Source organism: Buteo buteo, chromosome Z (genome assembly GCF_964188355.1).
Source record: "Buteo buteo chromosome Z, bButBut1.hap1.1, whole genome shotgun sequence".
Classification (NCBI taxonomy): domain Eukaryota; kingdom Metazoa; phylum Chordata; class Aves; order Accipitriformes; family Accipitridae; genus Buteo; species Buteo buteo.
In genome coordinates this window covers 17,753,921-17,772,263 of record NC_134204.1, presented here as the reverse complement: position 1 = coordinate 17,772,263, position 18,343 = coordinate 17,753,921, and the positions used below count along the sequence as shown (strand labels likewise).

General features: G+C 40.8%; 1 protein-coding gene across 1 annotated transcript in view; it reads left to right on the top strand.

Moving 5' to 3' along the window:
* EMB (embigin) overlaps positions 1-10,843 on the top strand; it is a 43,008-nt gene extending 32,165 nt beyond the window's left edge. Inside the window, exon 11 of the mRNA XM_075020528.1 lies at positions 10,820-10,843. The gene's annotated coding sequence lies outside the window, so the exon portion shown is untranslated. The remainder of the gene's footprint in view (positions 1-10,819) is intronic.
* Positions 10,844-18,343: the final 7,500 nt, after the last annotated feature.

Here is an 18,343-nt window from a genome sequence, read left to right as displayed (position 1 = left end):
GAAAATGAAGGTGGACTTAAAACATCATAAGCAGGCGGAGGGGCAGAAGTGACAGGATGTCAAGAAGGAGAGCCTGAGAGAACAGGCATGGGCAAAGATGTGTGCCAAAGAAATTGGAAGATGTTTGATAAATTTCTAGGTAGATGAATGGCAAAAGCTGACATTGGTAGTGAATTCAAGCACATTTCCTTTAGAAAAGTTCTCCTTTCTGGTACCAGACAAGCTCAGGAATGCACGAACAAATAAACTAGGTAAGGCATCTGGGGAGTGCATCTGTCTCGAAGAGACACGTAAGAGGCAGATACAGGAAAACCTGTCCTCCAGATCAGGGCCTGCCCTGTTCATTATTAATTAAAGTTTGTAAAGCATCTGGAAAGAAATCTTTCAGGTGATAGACAGGTCTTCATGTGTAAATTGGTTGATATGTCAGTAAAGAATAAAATCAGCAGACATGAGTATAAATGATACAATGAGGAAGTCAGCATAGGAGCAATGTCACCACACTAGGAGTTATTTGAAGGAATCAATAAACTTGTGGAAAGAGTGAAATGGTGTATTTGGACTTTCAAAAATTTTTTGACAAGATCCCATACCAGCCAAGTCTGAAAAGACTAGGGGAAAAATCAATAGACCTTTTACAGACCTATAGTTGCTTTAACAAGAACCAGAGAAACATGAATAATGTTCAGCTTTCACAGTGTAAGGATGGATCCACGTTGTTCAAATATTAATAAAAGCAAAAAGGGTGTTTAATGAGATGAGAAAGTTTGCTGATAATTCTTAACAAAAAATCTGAAAAGGAGTTCTCAGAATTGTAGAAGAATAACAAATGAGATAAGTGGCAGATAAGTTTATAAAAGCAAAACAACACATAGTTTATGTACATATTGTTAGGTTGTAATTTTCCCATGAGATGTCATTAAACTGAGAACTAACTGCTGAAGCATATTGTGAATATCAAAGTTTAGACAAGCTTAAAAAGTAATTATGTAAATTCACAAATGAAAAGTCTGCCAGTATCAAGTACTGATTAGATCCTTTGTCTCAAGTACAGTCTAATCCAAAGATGGTTCAGATCATGGCAGGTATCCCTGAAGCCTCCCATGCTCTCATACCCTTTCCTGGTGATCTGCTAAGGGCTATTAGCAGAAACATGCTGAATTTTTCTTAGGGGTTAATACTGCAATAATTATAGAAGAACTGCATAATACTAATTGGTTTGTTTCAAGATTGTGTTTGTCACCACATAGGACTAAAAGACTCTTGAGATCAAGAGAAACTAGAGGTACAGTTTGCCCAGTTTTTAATTTTTCCCAGTGAAACATACCATCTAGCAATTATTTATGTACATTATCAAGCCACCAGTGTTTTTATTACTGTAAGTATGACTCTTCACCTGTATTCACTTTATACTTTTAGTGGTTTTTTTATATGAACGTAAGTGGTACACTAAATATTTCAGAAGACAGTTAAAATGCTATTGATTTTCTTTTCTTCAAATATCTTTCCTACATTAGAAGGGCCGTATTAGGAGTACATCCCCCCAAAGTCTACACTTTTCATGTTGGTAGGTAGCCAGCTGTGGGGGTGGTTTGACCCTGGCCAACAGTCAAATAACCACACAGCTGCCCATTCACTCCACTCTCCTGTGAGACGGGGAGGAAATAGAAGGCAAAAAGACTCTTGCATCAAGAGACTGACACTTTAATAGGGGAAGCAAAGGCTGTGCATGCAAGCAAAACAAAAAAAGGAATTCATTCACTACCTGCCTTTGGCAGGCAGATGTCTAAACGCTTCCTGGGAACCAGGGCCTCAGCATGGGTAACAGCTGCTTGGGAACACAAATACTGTTAACTATGAATGTCCCCTCTTCCTCCTCCTTTCTCTGAGCTTTTATTGGTGAGAAGGATGCTACATGGGATGCAGTATTTCTTTGGTCAGTTTGGGTCAGCTGTCCTGGCTAGGTACCCTTCCAATGTCTTGCCTACCACGAGTTCACTTGCTGCTGGGGCAGAGTGGGAAGGAGAAAGCCTTGATGCTGTGCAAGCGCTGTTGAGCAATGGCCAAAATACTGCTGTGTTATCAATTGTCTTTTAGCCACAATTTTGAAGCACAGCACTATATGAGCTGCTATGAAGGATGTTAACTGCATCCCAGCCAGACCTAGTATACCAACATCTTAAAAGGCTGAGCCTCCTTTCCAACACTTGCCCTGAAACACACCACAAAATCTTTTTTCCTATATAACTCATAAACCTATCAAGCTTCTTGCCATCCGAGTTAATTGACAGTAAATTTCTAGCAGCAGTCAAAAACCCAGACGTCTAAGTAATGAGAATGAGTACTCAAGAAATACAATGAGTATTTAAGAAATACAATCAATATTCCTCCCCTTCCCCTGAAAACACTGAATGTAAAATGTATCATTCTTTAAAGCATAAGTCATTCAATATTTGGCAATAGGTAAGGCAAACATGCTTCTTTTGGGATTTTACAGGTTTTCAAATAATCTGTATTTGCCACTGGTAGTTTTCAGGGTTTGAGGGATTTCTAGAACTAAACACTTTTAATCCAAGCAATATAGCAGATTTAAGCCTGTTACTTGCTTTTTCATCTCTCTTCCACAAACCTTAGCAGAAGATTAAATACATTTTTCTACCTTTAAGGCCCAACGGGGAGATTGATCTGTGGTCCATCTTGTAATGTGTTATTTCCTAAGTACCTTCCTGTCAGTCAGTCAGCACAGAAAAGAGCTAAATTATTATCTATATATGTGGGAGGGAATCAAGCAAAATAAACTTCTGATAATTTTGTGCTCCACAGATGGGAATTCAAGATTATAATTTCCTTTAATAAAATTATGCATAAAAGCAAATTACCTCACGTTGCACAGTGCTTTGAAAATGTACCTTGTAAGTGGGTTTTTGAATCTGATTATAAATAAATCACAGAAAAGGCACCCGAAGCACTGGCACAACATGTGTTTGGTCATAAGTAGCTTACTAGATCTTGGATATCAAAAGATAAATTCAGGCTTGGAGCTGGGTGGTGTAACTCTACTGATTCATTTGTCAACCCAATGGTTTCACTGGCCAGTGTACCCTATGTTTAGATTTATTTATCCAGAAAAAAATATATTGTTCTGGAGACACTGAAGAACTATTTCTGCAATAGTCAAAAAGACACAAAAATTCACTTGTAAAGAGAACCAGGTCTTTCTCTTCTCATGCCTTGCCACTGCTAGCCATGAGTCTAACATGTGACTGCCAACCTCTGAAAAGTGAGTTCCCAGAGCACAATGCTGAATGCTGCAAGAGGGTACATGGCAAACTGTGTGCTCCCAAACTGCAAGGACCAAGTGAGACAGCTTAGAAATTACTTCAACAGGGTGAAGCCAGTCAGGAAACATGATACGGCACTTGATGTGAATTTCTTAGGAAATTGTTTGAACTGCTGGACAATTAAATGAAAAGTACCAATGAAGGAAATACTACATCCTGTTTATCAAAACTTGGTAACTGAAGTAAAAACACTACTTCATTGTTAACACTGTAACACTATTGATGGTGAAGAAAAAGCTGATGAAATTTCACTTGCACACATGCTCAATTTCTCACTGAAACCACCCAATATCACTTAATTATAAAGACTTACTCATCATCATCACTGAATGGAAGGAATCACAGAAACACAGTCCAAAGACAAAAATGCAGCCTAGGGTGAGATGTGATGCAGTGGTTTTACCGAAAGAGAGCGGATGATAGACATTATTGCTGAGAAGAATACAGCAGAAGGGATTTCTGGAAGCAGTCAGTATTAACATAGCTTTTGAAAAAAATCCTGTAAGCAGGAGTGAGATTTTCATACAGTGGTTTGGTGAATAACTAGAAATCCCCAAGGGGAAAGGTATATAAGATACACCTTGCTGAAATCAAGGGCAATGGCAAAGCACTGATGTATCTAACTAGGAGCATGCTCAAGGTCTGTTACTTGGTTACCAATATATTACTAAAATTGATTAGTTTTCTTTTTATTGGGGGGGGAGGGGGGTTCATCACTGATATCCCCAACCACCCTACTTGTGAAAAAGTGAGGTTCCAGTCTATTTACTTTTCCCCCTTTCTGTTGTCACATCAGGTCAAGTACTCTAAAGAAAAGCACCAACTTGACTGAGTTATTAAGTGCCAGGCCACTTTTAAGAGAGTAGTATTTTTCCATTACAGTGCTTCATAAAGTCTCATTTGAACTAATGGTACAGAGCCGACATATCAGCTGAGTCAAACAACAAAACCCTCTGTTACTCGATACCCCTCTGCTCTCACCACCAATTCTGTTCAGCAATGTCTATACTGATAGGTAACATTTCAATCAAGAAAATCTTATTGTGACTTTCTAAAGGCTTCCAGCAAATTCAGTAGGTAGAAAGAATAATATAAAGTTTATCTGAACTAGATTAGCCTGGCATTCCTCAAACACTCAGCAGCCTAACCTGTTCATCTGTTTTCAGACGAAAGTGAAAGAAATTGGGTGCTGGAATTTGCCATCTGTGTCATAATCTGTGAAACCCCGAACTGCATGAAAAGTTCAGTCTGTGTCACACTGAGCTCTTACTTGCTTGCCACATAGCATTAGGACAAGGTAATGAAGATACTGTTACCATACATCACTAGAGATGTATTATTCTCTCTGTTCCCTTAGGTAATGAATATTCCTTAGGAGGGTTGGCGTTTTGTTTATTTGTTTGTTTTTAAACAAAAAATGGTTGGAAAAAGTGTTTTTCACTTCTCAAGAATTCCTTTATTTAGTTCAGCCCATTCTAAACCATCAATGGCCAAATACTAGCAGTTAGAACATTAAGATCGCCACCATTAGGAGGTTCAACGATATCAGTGGAAAGCAATTAGGTATCAATATTTTAAAAGCAAACGGAGACTGCAGGAGAGACAATAATTAGTCCCTCACCGTCCCTACACCACCCGAGCTGGAAGAAGCGTTTGGGGCTTGTGCAAGTCTCTTCCTTGGCCGGGAGGTGTCACTTTCCCACCGTTGTTTGCAGCCCTTCACGTCCGGGACGAGCCGGTGCCGCTCTGCGGAGCCCAGCGGTGTTGGGAGCCCGGCGAATCGAGAGCGGCAGCCGGTCCGGGAGATGGAGAGGGGTGTCTGAGGACCGGGATGCCCTGAGCACCGGGATGCCCTGAGCACCGGGGCTGCAGCCCCCAGGCTGTGGCACACAGCCGGGCCTCCTGACAGCAAAGGCGAAATGGCACTCACGCTGCAAGTGCACCCATCCTTCTTGTTCGTGGTTCTTCTAAGGGGCGTTACCATTTTCTGATCTGAGAATTATGTAATATCCCCAAATTTCTATACCCATTTTAGTACTCAGCTTTCTTTCTGTCAGCATTCAGAGACTGCTAATGGCAACACGCATATCACAGGAAATAGGACTGCTTTCTGTACAAATTATTAAGTTACTGAAGTTTCTGAATAATTTTATTTTGTTGTAAACTGCAAGGGATAGTGTTGCTTTTGACAGCTAACAGACGGTAGGGAAGTGTGTGACTGAAGAGAACAATGTCACTGAGGAGCAAGCAGGATGTTAGAGAAGTACAACAGCAGCAGTGGATTCTCAGACCAGAAGTTTTCTTTCCTAACTGGGCACTTAGCCTCCTGGCTTAGACAGCTAGTCACCTTACTCCCTCTGCATTTCATGAAGAGACACAGATGCTTCCAGTGACGATTCAGATTTAAGATAGCCTGAAGTTGCCCTCTCTCTATAGAGCAGCCTGAGCTAAAGGATTTCTCCTAGTTTGGCATGACAGTAAGAAGCTGGAAGTTAGCACCAGGATGAATCTGGACCATCTTTTCTTCACTGGCTTTTGAAACAAGGAAGGACGAGGATGAAAGGCTTGAAACATGAACTCATATCGGTCATAAAACACGTAGATCTCTTTTTCCCTGGCAAGGTTCCACTTGCCTCCACAACTGTTTTCCAGCATCACAGATTTTATCAAAAAGGAACACAGGTGCTCAGCAGGAAAATGCGAGTACCAGATTTGTGCAAACTCCCTTGCAAATGTTCTGGGGAGTAGCAGTTTTTAGATAACAACCTTCTGCACAGACTTCACACACTGTCCCTGTCAGATCTGATTAGAATCACTGTGAATAACACTACCATGTTATTCCAACTTTATAACCCATGGTTGCTAACCATGCTAGTTCATGACATGCTGTGCTAATAGAAAAGACATGACCTTCCAGAACAGACCTAACAAAGCATTAGGCAAGCATACTCATTCTATAAAAGCAGAAATATGTAGCATATACTGTACAATACATGCAGAAACCCTGCTACTTGGTATGCTTTCACTCTTTGTAGATAACAACATGGCTCCCTATATTTCAATTTGGGAACAAAAGTAAAGTTCATTGAGTATGTTTGCTCCTTTCCAATGTGATAAAGAAAGTGGCAAATTCTTTCCCTAGCTCATACTAAGACAATATCAGAGAGGTCTTGTAATTCACTGTTTATCTTAAAGAATGCTTTATGGAAATGTTAAAAGGTGTGGAACAAATACAAAGAAAGCATTGCCCTTATGCAGTACATTAAATATCAGATTCTCATGATTTTTCCAGAGAGAATCATGAATACCTTAAGCTTAGTTTAGGATATCTATTTCTTAAGGTACAATAGGTCAAATCTGAAAAATATTAGCATAATCAAAATGTATTTTGACCCCACAGCATTCCACCAGGGAGACTGTAAAATGAGAAAGCCACACATTCCTCAGGAGCTTCATCCTTTCTGAGAAAGATAGCAGCTCCAAGGGCTGCCAAAACATGGCTGCTTCGCAGCTGTCTGTGAGGTCACTGGAAAATGAACTGTGTTACTGTATGTACCATGGCTGGCATAATTTGCTGACAAGTAGCACAGCATCATTATACCAATGTATATCCTGTGAACTATATAAATTTTCTAGTTCATCAGCTAAGAATGTGTTATTTGAAACAATCATTATGCCAATCTATATTGTGTGAACAATATGTATTTTCTACTGTATTCACTAAGCATGTGTTATTATTTGAAATAAATCTTGATTATTTTAGCTTTATTCAAGCTTTTCTTTAGTCTGCAGTATCTTTAGTTCTAAAATGTTTGTGGAATTTTTTTTAAAGTCTGCTTTATGTTTTCTTTTCAGTCCCTTGAGAGAAACACAATTCCTTTCCTATCTGAGGAAATCTAACACCAAGTTTAAGTTTCTGAAAGAAATGAAGACACAATGTGGTGCTTTTTTGAACACAGTTTTGGACTCAGTTTGCACCATGTATCCTGGCAAAGGGTCAAAATATACTCTCTTCTGGCAAAGAATCTGAAGTCTCTGCTCTTTTTCCTCTCTTTCCTCCCTTTACAAACTCTCTTTCAGCAATTTAAATGAAAAAAAAAATTAAGACAACAAGAGTTGTCTTAACAATTTAGATAATTCAGATGTCTACCACTTTAGATAAAGAAAACTTTTCTTTATGGCTAATATTGATGGACAGTGGAAAATTAAGGAGGCAAGTTAAAATGTATGTGAAATCTGTGTTTTTAAAAAAAGAAACACATGTTATAAAGTGAATATCATAGGATCATAGTTTATTCTTAGGTATGGCACATATTAATATTTTGTTCCCTTTAATTCCACTGAAAAACAGGCTTACTCCGCCAAAGTCTTATCTAGTTAAATATGTTGTTCATAGAACAAGCTCACTTACTTCCTATTAGTCTCCCAGATATAATCAGATATTACTGCCTTTCATCAGATGGCTACACTAGGATTTTGTTTTTCGCTGATGATTAGGTCAGGCAGAGGTTAATGAGGAACACTGTGTGCACAGAATGTGACTTTGCAAAGCTGTTTTATCCCCTAGCAACTCACAGAAAACAGTTCTTTCCAGTTTGCAGTGAGCCATTAATTTTAGCTGACAGACCTGAAGGCAGCATAGATACTAGCGTGCAGCCTGCAAGCCACCTCTCTCTGCTGACTTAACCAATGAAATCACTTTAATTTCTACTGTCTTTTCAAATTTACCAGCAGTTCAGAGAAACTTCTCCACATGCCCAGAGATGCCTTTTCAAAATGACCCCAATCTCAGAGCAGTATGTTTGTAAGGGACTCCCCAGCTGTCCAGCCTAATATGCAGGAACAGTAATTAATATTTTATATGATGCATCAGCAATTAAAGAGGAAAATATCAAATTGGTAATAATTTATTGAAGAGAAGCTGAAGTTACTCATGGGCTTGAGGGTTTTTTTTGTACTGTTGTTTCTCCCTGAGGAAACAGAAATTGGACAATGATTAAAGGACTTTCACCATCATTCTGTAGTATACACCACTCTCACTTATTAGTCCTGATGGCTTATATTCTCTTCCTCAGTGTCCCACCAGGTATCATATTATTTGTTCAAAAGCTTTAATAAAATTACAACATTAATATGCATGAGACTCACTTCGGATGGTGCTGACAGCTGCAAGGAGTAGCATACATTGATTAAGCTGCACGATTGATAGCTTTCTCAATCCAAACAAATGAATCTGAAAAGGACAAACTGAGACAGGAAGTTGAAATATCAGAACAAAGACATTATTTTCTGACTGCATAATGGAAGAAGCAAGATCAGTTGACAGAGATTAATTTCATTAAAAAGGGTTCAGATAGATAGAAAATTTCTAAGTTTACAGATCAAATTGTCTGTCTGTTTTTAAGATGTTTGCACTTCTATTTTGCCATTATCTCAAAACTGGAGTTTTGTCTCCATGGGAAAGTTTATATTATTTTAGTGTAGGTAGGGCTGTAAGAACAGATATATCTTGCTACAGGTCAGGAAGCAGAATTAGGCTGTGGACAGTGTCAATTCACAAAGGCAGAGGTTCCTTTTTCCTAATTTACTTCCATCCAAATTAAACAGATTACCTTAGTTTATAACGATGTCTGAGTTCATCTCACTGACAATTCTTGCAGTTATGCATTTTGAATATTGTAGCAGCAAGTTTCCAAGTACCACTGTCTTCAGTATTTCCTAGTAGAAAGCTTAATATGTCCTATGGGGCGTAGGTGGTTCGTAATTCCACATGATGAATTTTTCTGTAAATGTCTTTGAGGCATGTAATGTCAATGCTAACAGAAGACATTGCAACATCCAGTGCTGTGGGTACTAAGCCCTCCTGTAGGTCTAAGCTTCCAGCTAGGCTCAAACTGCTGACTGCACCATCGTAACAAAGCCAGCAGAAGTAGTGACACCTAGAAGTGCTATTGTGTATGCACTAGCTGAGGTATGCTGAGACATGATAGAAGTGCAGCTATGAGGAGAAGTCCTGTCCTGCTCATTAGCTTGTGATGTCTCCATCCTCGATCACTGTAGCCACTCAGGTAGAAGGCTCATAAAAGTACAGGGTGAAGGAAAAGAGGAGTGATGGCTTAAATGATGATATATGGAGCTATCTGCTTCTCTTTGCAGGAAGATCCAAACAAAGAAGGCAGAAACAAGTCAAAGGAGTCTCTGTGTACTCTAGCCCTATAATGAGGAATGATGTTCCTAATATTTACCTTGATAGAAAAAGTTAATTTTATGCTTTTAAACCTTGTCTGTAATACACAGCTTTGTTTCCTAGGGCGCTCAGAACATAAAGATATACTGTAACACTCCCAATATGAATCCCAATTTTTGAAGTGCCTGAAAACCTGCAGTACATGTTTATGCCAAGGTTTGAGGACTAAGGCTGCAATATCATAACACAGGGTACCACATTTGGGGAGTTAAATTTGTCCTGAGAAGGGTTACCTAAAGACAGTTTGCAAATGACAAGAAAATGGGAAGAGAGCCTAAAACTGCCAGGTCACAAAATTCCTGCAGTCAGGTGAGGTGCAGGCTGATGCTCTGGCTCTGATGACCTAGCTGCCACAAATGAGATGGTCAGACCTCCCTGTTTCTGATGTGACCCTTCCTATCCCACTGGTGCTTCTCTGAGCTCTCAGTGATCCCATTCGAAGAGTTCATCCAGCAAAAAATAATCAATCACTTTGTGTTGCAGGGTTAGTTTTCTTAAAGTGTCTGTCAACTGACTCACAAGGGCAGTGGTCTCCAAAGTGGGATGCATGAACAGGAAAGTCCATTGAGGTTTGGGAAGAAAATATTTTTTGTACTCTTAATAAAAAAATTTTAAAAAAATATTTTAAAACAAGTGTTTATTTCCTCTCAATCTCATCCTTTTTTAATCTCTATTTTTGTGCATGCTTTATAGTGTACATAATATATTAGTAACATAGTAAATGTATATAATTTATTAAAAATAAATATACATCCATCCAGGGTGTGTGTGCAAAAATTTTAATGATGGAGTGCCCGATTAAAAAGTTCAGAGACCACTGCATGAAGGAGTCAGACAGTTGATGAAAATCAGGGGAATGAGGGTGCAGCCCATGCGGATGGGCTGGCACCCCTCTTGACAGTAGCTGGCTAGAAGGTCATCTTAGCTGCACTGTCAGATCAGTCCTCAGTCATGATAGTCATCCACCACTTCCTTTACTCATTAGTGAGGTTAAGAGAATGAAAAAAAGAAAAAGGTCACATTTGTGGCCTTCACTTTTTTAAATGACAGACTTCTCAGAGGCAATAACCTTTAGTAGAATAGCTTGGAAGACATGTGGGAATTGCAGTCTCTTAAACTGTTCTAGCATAAATAGCTATAACAGGTAAGTCAAAGATTTTAATATTATTTATGTAAATAAGTTTTTAAATGCACCCTTATTTTTAAAATAATGATGTTTGTTTTGCTACAGGCTTTCAGACATCAGATCGCATGTACCTATTTGGACATTATCATTTTCTCCTCTCTGGCCTGGATCTACCACACTCAGAGTAGCAACTATTGTTACAGGATCAGATATCTAATTGAAAATGGACAATGAAACAATGCTTAACAATGTTAGCCACCTGAGTTATATTTAATACCCGCACTGGAGGAATCGCCATACAAACTGCAGTTTTAAGAAGACATAGTACGTCAAAATCTACTTGATGGCTTCACAGTATTTTACGAATGTCATTTTCTATCTCAACAATACAGCTGGAATTGAAAATATTCAGCACATAATTTTGTAGAAAGATGAAGCTGAAAAAAGACTTATACTTACATTATTATCTAGTAATACCTAAGAAATAATACAATTAGGTGTGTAGAAGGAAAAGGAATTTTTCTGTATATTGAGAAACCAGCATCTGTATTTGGATTTGTAGATGTTTTAGTTCTTGCTAGACCTACAGATAAGTTAACAGGCATCCCATTAATTTTAAAATCTTGGAAGATACAGTCACTACCAGCAAGCTGTATATGAGCTGCATTTGCCAGATGAAAGTTTCTAGAGTGGAAAATTTTCATTGTAAGAAACAGCAACATTTAGTGCAGTAATTCCGAAGGGCAGTTCTGTTTCAAAGATATTACGGTCAGCATCCACACTTCACAGGCAAGTGTCCTGGCACAGAGAGGAGCACATGTTGCTAAAGGGATTTTTCAGTTAAAAGACCTCAAATTAACTGTGCTGGCAGCTTCCACATCAGCTAGAAGAGTATTCCCACTTTATGGGTCAACAGACCAAAACAATTCTGCAATCTTTAGAAGGCTAATCATCATCCTAGATGTCCCTGATAAAAGACTATGATGCTAATCTGAGTTTTCATGTTTTCTTAATTTTCGCAAAAGCTTACAGAAAGTAAAGCCAGAAGAAACTAAAATGATGCCAAACTAAAATCATGAGAGTGCTGATCCAAAGGGCTGCATAGATCAGAGGTCCATCTAAACCATTATACATGCTCTAATAGCTGACCATAGTGGATGCTGAAGGAGGAAAATGAGAACAGAATGAGCATACAGTACTTTTTCCAAATGCTCTTGTAACCTTCAAAAACATGCAGGTCTAGGGCTTACTGACCAAATGCAATGTCGGTATTCATAGCTTGCAAGGGATTTTCTCCCGATTGCATTTTTTATAAGCTTTTTGAATCCATGCAAAGTTTCACTGTTCACAGCAGCTTGTGGCAGTAAAATCCCATAATTTAACTGAACATTATGCAAAAGACCACCACGTTTTATTTGTTTTCAGCCTTTCCACAATAGCTTCATTCAATATTTCCTAGCAGGTACAATGGAAGATAAAATGTACAGTCATTCCTTATTCACTCTCTCTCATTACCTCACAAATCCACCATAAGCTTTCCATAGGCTGGAGAATTCTAGTCTACCTAGTTGTCCCTGGTATACCCATTCCTGGATTTATAACAGTAGAAAGTATTTACACTAGGGTTCTTCAGTCCAGAAGTGACTGTTAGAAGGATTTGCTGGAGACCTTTATGTGAAGCTTGAATTGTGAGTGGCACAAAGAAGGCAAATACAGAGCAACTATTCATAGTCTCTTCCAGTATCAAATTTAGGGTCATTGTATAATTGTAGTTGAGCTTTCAAGCTTCTTGATGCAAGATGCTGTAGATGCTAAAAGCTTATGCAGGATCTGTAACAGCTGAAGAAACATTTGTTCAAGAAAAATTCATCAAGATACTACAACTGAATCAGACAGACCTTTAATTACGAAACACTGTGAGTGTGTCCTGGGAAATTGCTACCCAGTCTTCATTCTGTTTCTTCTTTGCTCCCCTTGGCATTTGCTGTTGAGCTAGGATTTACTATTTCTCAAAGGAAAAAAAAAAGATATTAAGGCAAAAAGGTATACATGCTGTATCTTCTCTCATTATTTGTCTGTCTGGTTCTCTCAAACAGTTAACTTCTTTTCAGAAAGAAATACTTTTTGATAACCTGTGTTACAGGGTTATGGGCTCTTTGGGACCTCAAATAATTTTGAATGACTCATGAATTTACTAAATAGTGATATACTTTGACCATTTTTATCTTGCTTTCCTAAACTAAAATATGCTAAAGCAAGGCACGCATGGAGTAAAAGTACTAATAACCTTATCAAGAGCACAAAAGGACAGGGCCTAATGCATCATAATTTTCTTGATCATTTGTGGGAATCGTGGGCAAAACAATAGCACATAAGTTGAGAACCGTGTTCTATCTATGGTATATGTTGTCTCTTATCAAGTTTATCTCAACAGGAGGGAGGTCCTTCCTTCCTAGAAGGGATTATGTCAGACCTCTTTCTTTATATATGCCTACTGAGACATTAGGAGACCACAAAGTTCTTGCATTGACTGAAAGTTAGTAGAGAAGGTACATAATAAAGAATGTAAACATAATCCTTTAGTCTTCTTTTTCATCTTATCTTTCAATTATTTTTTTTAATTCATTTTAATATGAAGGTTAGCATAATATGCTTTATGGGAGAGACAATACTTTGATGCTTTTTGCAGAAAGAAAAAAATTCATTGGTTAGTTTTCAAATTCTCTCTCCTTATAGGTCTGCAACTAGGACAGTAAATTGTTTAGACATTTATATTCTTTCTCTATCTCTTTTAGAACTACTGTGTGACTCAAGTTCAAAAGCAAAAGCAACTACTTCAAATCAAAGACCTATTTAAAAACTGATGAGCTATAGAAACTGAGTCATATTTTTTTGTCTGTTTTCTGAGAAACAGCTAGTATGTACCAGGAACATGTCTGGTAGTTCTGCAGAACTAAATTTTTTAATAGGACTCTCCTGTTACATACTCTTTTGTTAGGAAGTATAAGATGATGATGTAAGAGATCTTGGAGGAAGATTACTGTTGGTTAAATGTCCTTGCAAAGACACTTGAATTATAATCTTACCATGAACAAATGAAATGAGAGGGCCACTTCAGAAAGAAGTTTAGCTAAATCACAGGCAAATAAATTGTTTCATAACAAGTAAAGAATTTCCCTTCCATAGTCTCTTGATGATAAGCAATAGGTAGTCTCGGTGTGAGCACTGCATTTATTTATTCAGAGACAAAATTGTATCATGTAATGCAATTTATATTGAAAGGGTTTGTCTGATAGGAGACAAGATACGATTACTTTGCAATTAATCACATTAATAGCCTGTAATAAAAAGAACATGATGTACACTGGATAGGTTAATGCTTAAATGTAAACGGGGCTGAAGTTTCTGCTAAAAGCAGTAATACTGAAATAGACTGTAAAGGTGGAAGATTTTGTCTGGAAAGATAGCTTAACTACAAATATTTCTGAAACACAGAAGAACTGGGTGATCTTTAGAAATGGAGTAACATGAATGTTATAATATAAAGTAAGAGGGTGCACACATAAGGACTAAATCTGGGATCTTGGAAGTAAGAAGATGAGGAAAGATTTCAGAGCAGGTGACAACAGAGCTGTAGAAAAGTCAAAGATCAACTCTGAATAAACCAGGTTAGATATGTTCAAAAGAAATAACGAAGTATGTCTGCATTTTAAAAAAAAAGCCTCACGTATTCTCATGACTATTCTGAGGTATTCACCTAATACTAAGAGAGCTTGGTCACAAATTCACACAGTTTCTAGATGATATTTCTCTTTATCTCACAATCATGTTCATTAAAGTTACTAATATTTTTAAGTTCTTTTAAAGTCAGTAAAAAAATCTCCCCAAGCTATGCTACAAAATATTACATATTATAATAAGCAATTGGTACTGGTAGCAAACTCGGTGAGAGAAGCATTTATTGTGAATGTAATTGTGCTAAACAAAAAGATTATCAAGTCAAAATAATGTATTTCATAAGCACACAAACTCTCTAACAGGTACATTGATCTGTTATGTCCCTAATTCCCCCCTTTTAGATGATTAATCTCTTTATTTACACACAAAGGACAAATTCGCACTCCAGCGCGGTGCACGAGGGGGTCTCCTCAGCCGGGGCAACCTCCGGGGAGCCGAGAGACCCGCCAGCAGCCCGCAGCTCGCGCGACAGCAGCCGAAGGGACCTGGCCGGGGCCAGGAGCAGCGGCAGCCAAGCCCCCCGCCCCTGTCAGACGCCCCCCAGCAGGGCAGGCACAGAGGGCGCAGCACGGCGGTTGGCGCGGCAGGGCGCGCAGGATGGGTGCTGCCGCTCTGCCGGCGCTCTCGGGGGCATCTGCCCGGCAGAAGGCCACGTCCTCGCCGAACTCCGCGCCCGCCACGACTGAGGCGGCTGCCCCGCCGGAGCTCTCAGGGGAACACGCGGCCACCCCGCTGCCAGGCCGCCGGCTGCGCCCTGCTCTTGCCCCAGGAGCGGCCGGCGGCAGGGAGCGCGCCTGTGGGAGGGAGGTGCGCCCAGGCGGAGGAACTCCTCCGCTCAGTGGCAGAGCTCTGGCAGGGAGGAGTACCGGGGAGTCTGAGGAGATCGACGGGTGGAATGGCGCCCTGCCGTCCCCGGGACAGGCCTGCCGGGCAGGCGGCTCAGCACGCGTGATGCGGAGGATTCCCTGTCCTCCCTCCGCCCGGCAGGACGGGACGTGGTGGCTGAAGGGGTGGGGGGCAATGGTGACGAGTTCCTGCCCAGCAGGCAGCAGGCGCGTCTCCTCTGTGACTGCCCCACCTTCCCGGGTGCCCCGGTCCAGCGGGGAGGAGGCTCTGCGAGTGGAAGCGAACAGCGACGAGGACGATGGTCCGGCTAGGTCGGAGGTGTCACCAAGGTGGCGTCAGCCTGCGCCCCACATCAAAACCGCTTCCATAAAGAGAAAAAGACAGGTCATTGTCGCAGGAGACTGTCTTCTGAGGGGAACAGGAGGCCCAATGTGCAGGCCGGACCCACTTCTTAGGGAAGTCTGCTGTCTCCCTGGGGCCCCGGTTAAAGAAGTTCCAAGAAAACTTCCTGCCCTGGTACGGCCCTCCGGTTATTATCCATTATGGCTTTTTCATGCAGGCAGAGATAAGGCTGCAATAAGAAGTCCAAGGGAAATCAAGACCGACTTCAGGGCCTTGGGATGACTGGTTAAGGGATCAGGAGCACAGGCAGTTTTTTCTCGATCCTTCCAGTTGCGGGGAATAATGTTGGAAGAAACAGGAAGACTCAGATGATCAGAATTTGGGTTTTTTTGATCATGGGTTGGTCTACACGACACCAGGCCTGCTAGCGACCAATAGGATACACCTTTCTCAAAGAGGAAAAGGATCTTTGCGCAAGAGTTAGCAGGGCTCATTGAAAGAGCTTTAAACTAGATTTGAAGGGGGAAAGGGGTAAAACGAGGCTCACCAGTGATAATCCTGGGGGCAGCACGCCAGTGTTTGATGGACAGTGTGCTAGTGAGGTCCTTCAGTCTGCTCCACGATGTGTTGAGTACACTGGCGCACATTTGAAATATCCCTGTACTAATGCATGCAGCACCATAGCCACCTCAATGGGTGTAGGGGATGGAGATCCAGGCAGCAGCAAAGATGCAAGTGCTGTTGATGCATTAGAAACCATGGAAACACCTGAGAGCACTCACATAGATGAATCAGGACTTCACCCCCCAAAAAGGTGGCAGGATCAATAGCCCAACTGAAGTGCATCTACACCAATGCACACAGCATGGGCAACAAACAGGAGGAGTTGGAAGCTGTTGTGCAGCTGGAATACTGTCATGTAATTGCAATCACAGAAACATGGTAGGATGACTCACTGTCGTGTTTTAACCCCAGCCAGCAACTAGGTACCACACAGCCGCTCACTCGTGCCTCCCACCTGCCCCCTCACCGTGGGATGGGGAGGAGAATCACAAAAAAAAAAAAAGTGAAACTCGTGGGCTAAGGTAAGAATAGTTTAATAATTGAAATAAAATAAAATAATATAATAATAGTAATGAAAAGGAAGATAACAAAAAAAAGAGAAATAAACCCCAAGAAAGACAAGTGATGCACAATGCAATTGCTCAGCACCCACTGACCGATACCCAGGAAGTCCCCGAGCAGCAATGAGGGCCTCCTGACCAGCTCCCTCTAGTTTATATACTGAGCATGACATTCTATTGTATGGAATATCCTTTTGGCTAGTTTGGGTCAGCTGTCCTGGCCGTGGTCCCTCCCAGCTTCTTGTGCACCTGCTTGCTGGCAGAGCATGGGAGACCAAAAAACCCTTAACTTAGGATAAGTGCTACTTAGCAACAACTGAAAAATCAGTGTGTTATCAACATTACTCTCACACTAAATCCAAAACACAGCACTGTACCAGCTACTGGGAAGAAAATTAACTCTACCCAGCCAAAACCAGGATACTATTGTATGCAAGTTTTCTATCTGCACCCAGACGTACATCAGCCTTTAGATTGTATTTACTGAAACAACTCCTGGGAACATTTTGGAAGGTGATGGAATAACAAATCCTAGAAGACATTTCCAGGCACATGAAGAACAAGAAGCTAATGAGGACAAGTCAGCATGGAAGCACAAAGAAGCCATGCTTGACCGACATGGTAACCTACGATGAAATGACTGGCTTGGTAGATATGTGGAGAGCAGCGGGCATCATCCACTTCACTACCTAGACTCCATTAAGGCTTTTAACACTATTCCCTGTAAGATCCTCACAGAGAAGCTGCTGAAGTATGGTGTAGGTGAGCAGACAGCAAGCTGGATTAAAAACTGCTTGAATGGCTGGGCCCAGGGGATTGTGATGAGTGGCATGAAGTCTAGTTGAAGGCCAGTACCTAGCAGTGCACCCCAGTGCCCCAGGGCCCAATGCCATTCAACACCTGCATTAATAATCTGGACGATGGTACAGAGTGTACCCTCAGAAAGTTTGCTAATGATACAAAACTGGGAGAAGTGGCTCATACAACAGAGGGTTGTGGTGCCATCCAGAGGGACCTTGACAGGGTGGAGAAATGGGCTGACAGGAACCTCAAGACATTCAACAAAAGGCAGTGCAAATTCCTACACCTGAGGAGGAACAACCGCAGGCACCAGTATATGATAGGGGCCTAACAGCCAGAAAGCATCTTGGCAGTAAAGTACCTGGGGATCTTGGTGGACACAAAGTTGAACATAAGCCAGCGATATGCTCTTGCCTCAAATAAGGACAGCAATATCGTGGGCTGCATTAGGAGGAGTCTTAATCACACATCAAGGGAAGTGATCCTTCCCCTCTCCTCAACACTGGTGAGGTTACCTCTGGAGCAGCATGTCCAGTTCTGGCATCTCCAATACATGAGAGAGATGGAGCTACTGAAGAGAGTCCAGAGAAAGGCCACTAAGATGATGGTCTCCAGCATCTCCCATAAGAAGAAAGGCTGAGAGAGCTGGGAATATTTAGCCTAGAGAAAAGAAGACTCAGTGGTGTCTCATCAAGCTGTACAAATATCTGAAGGGAGGGTGCAAAGACAACAGAGCCAAACTTTTTGCAATGGTGTCCACTGACATGGCAAGAGATAG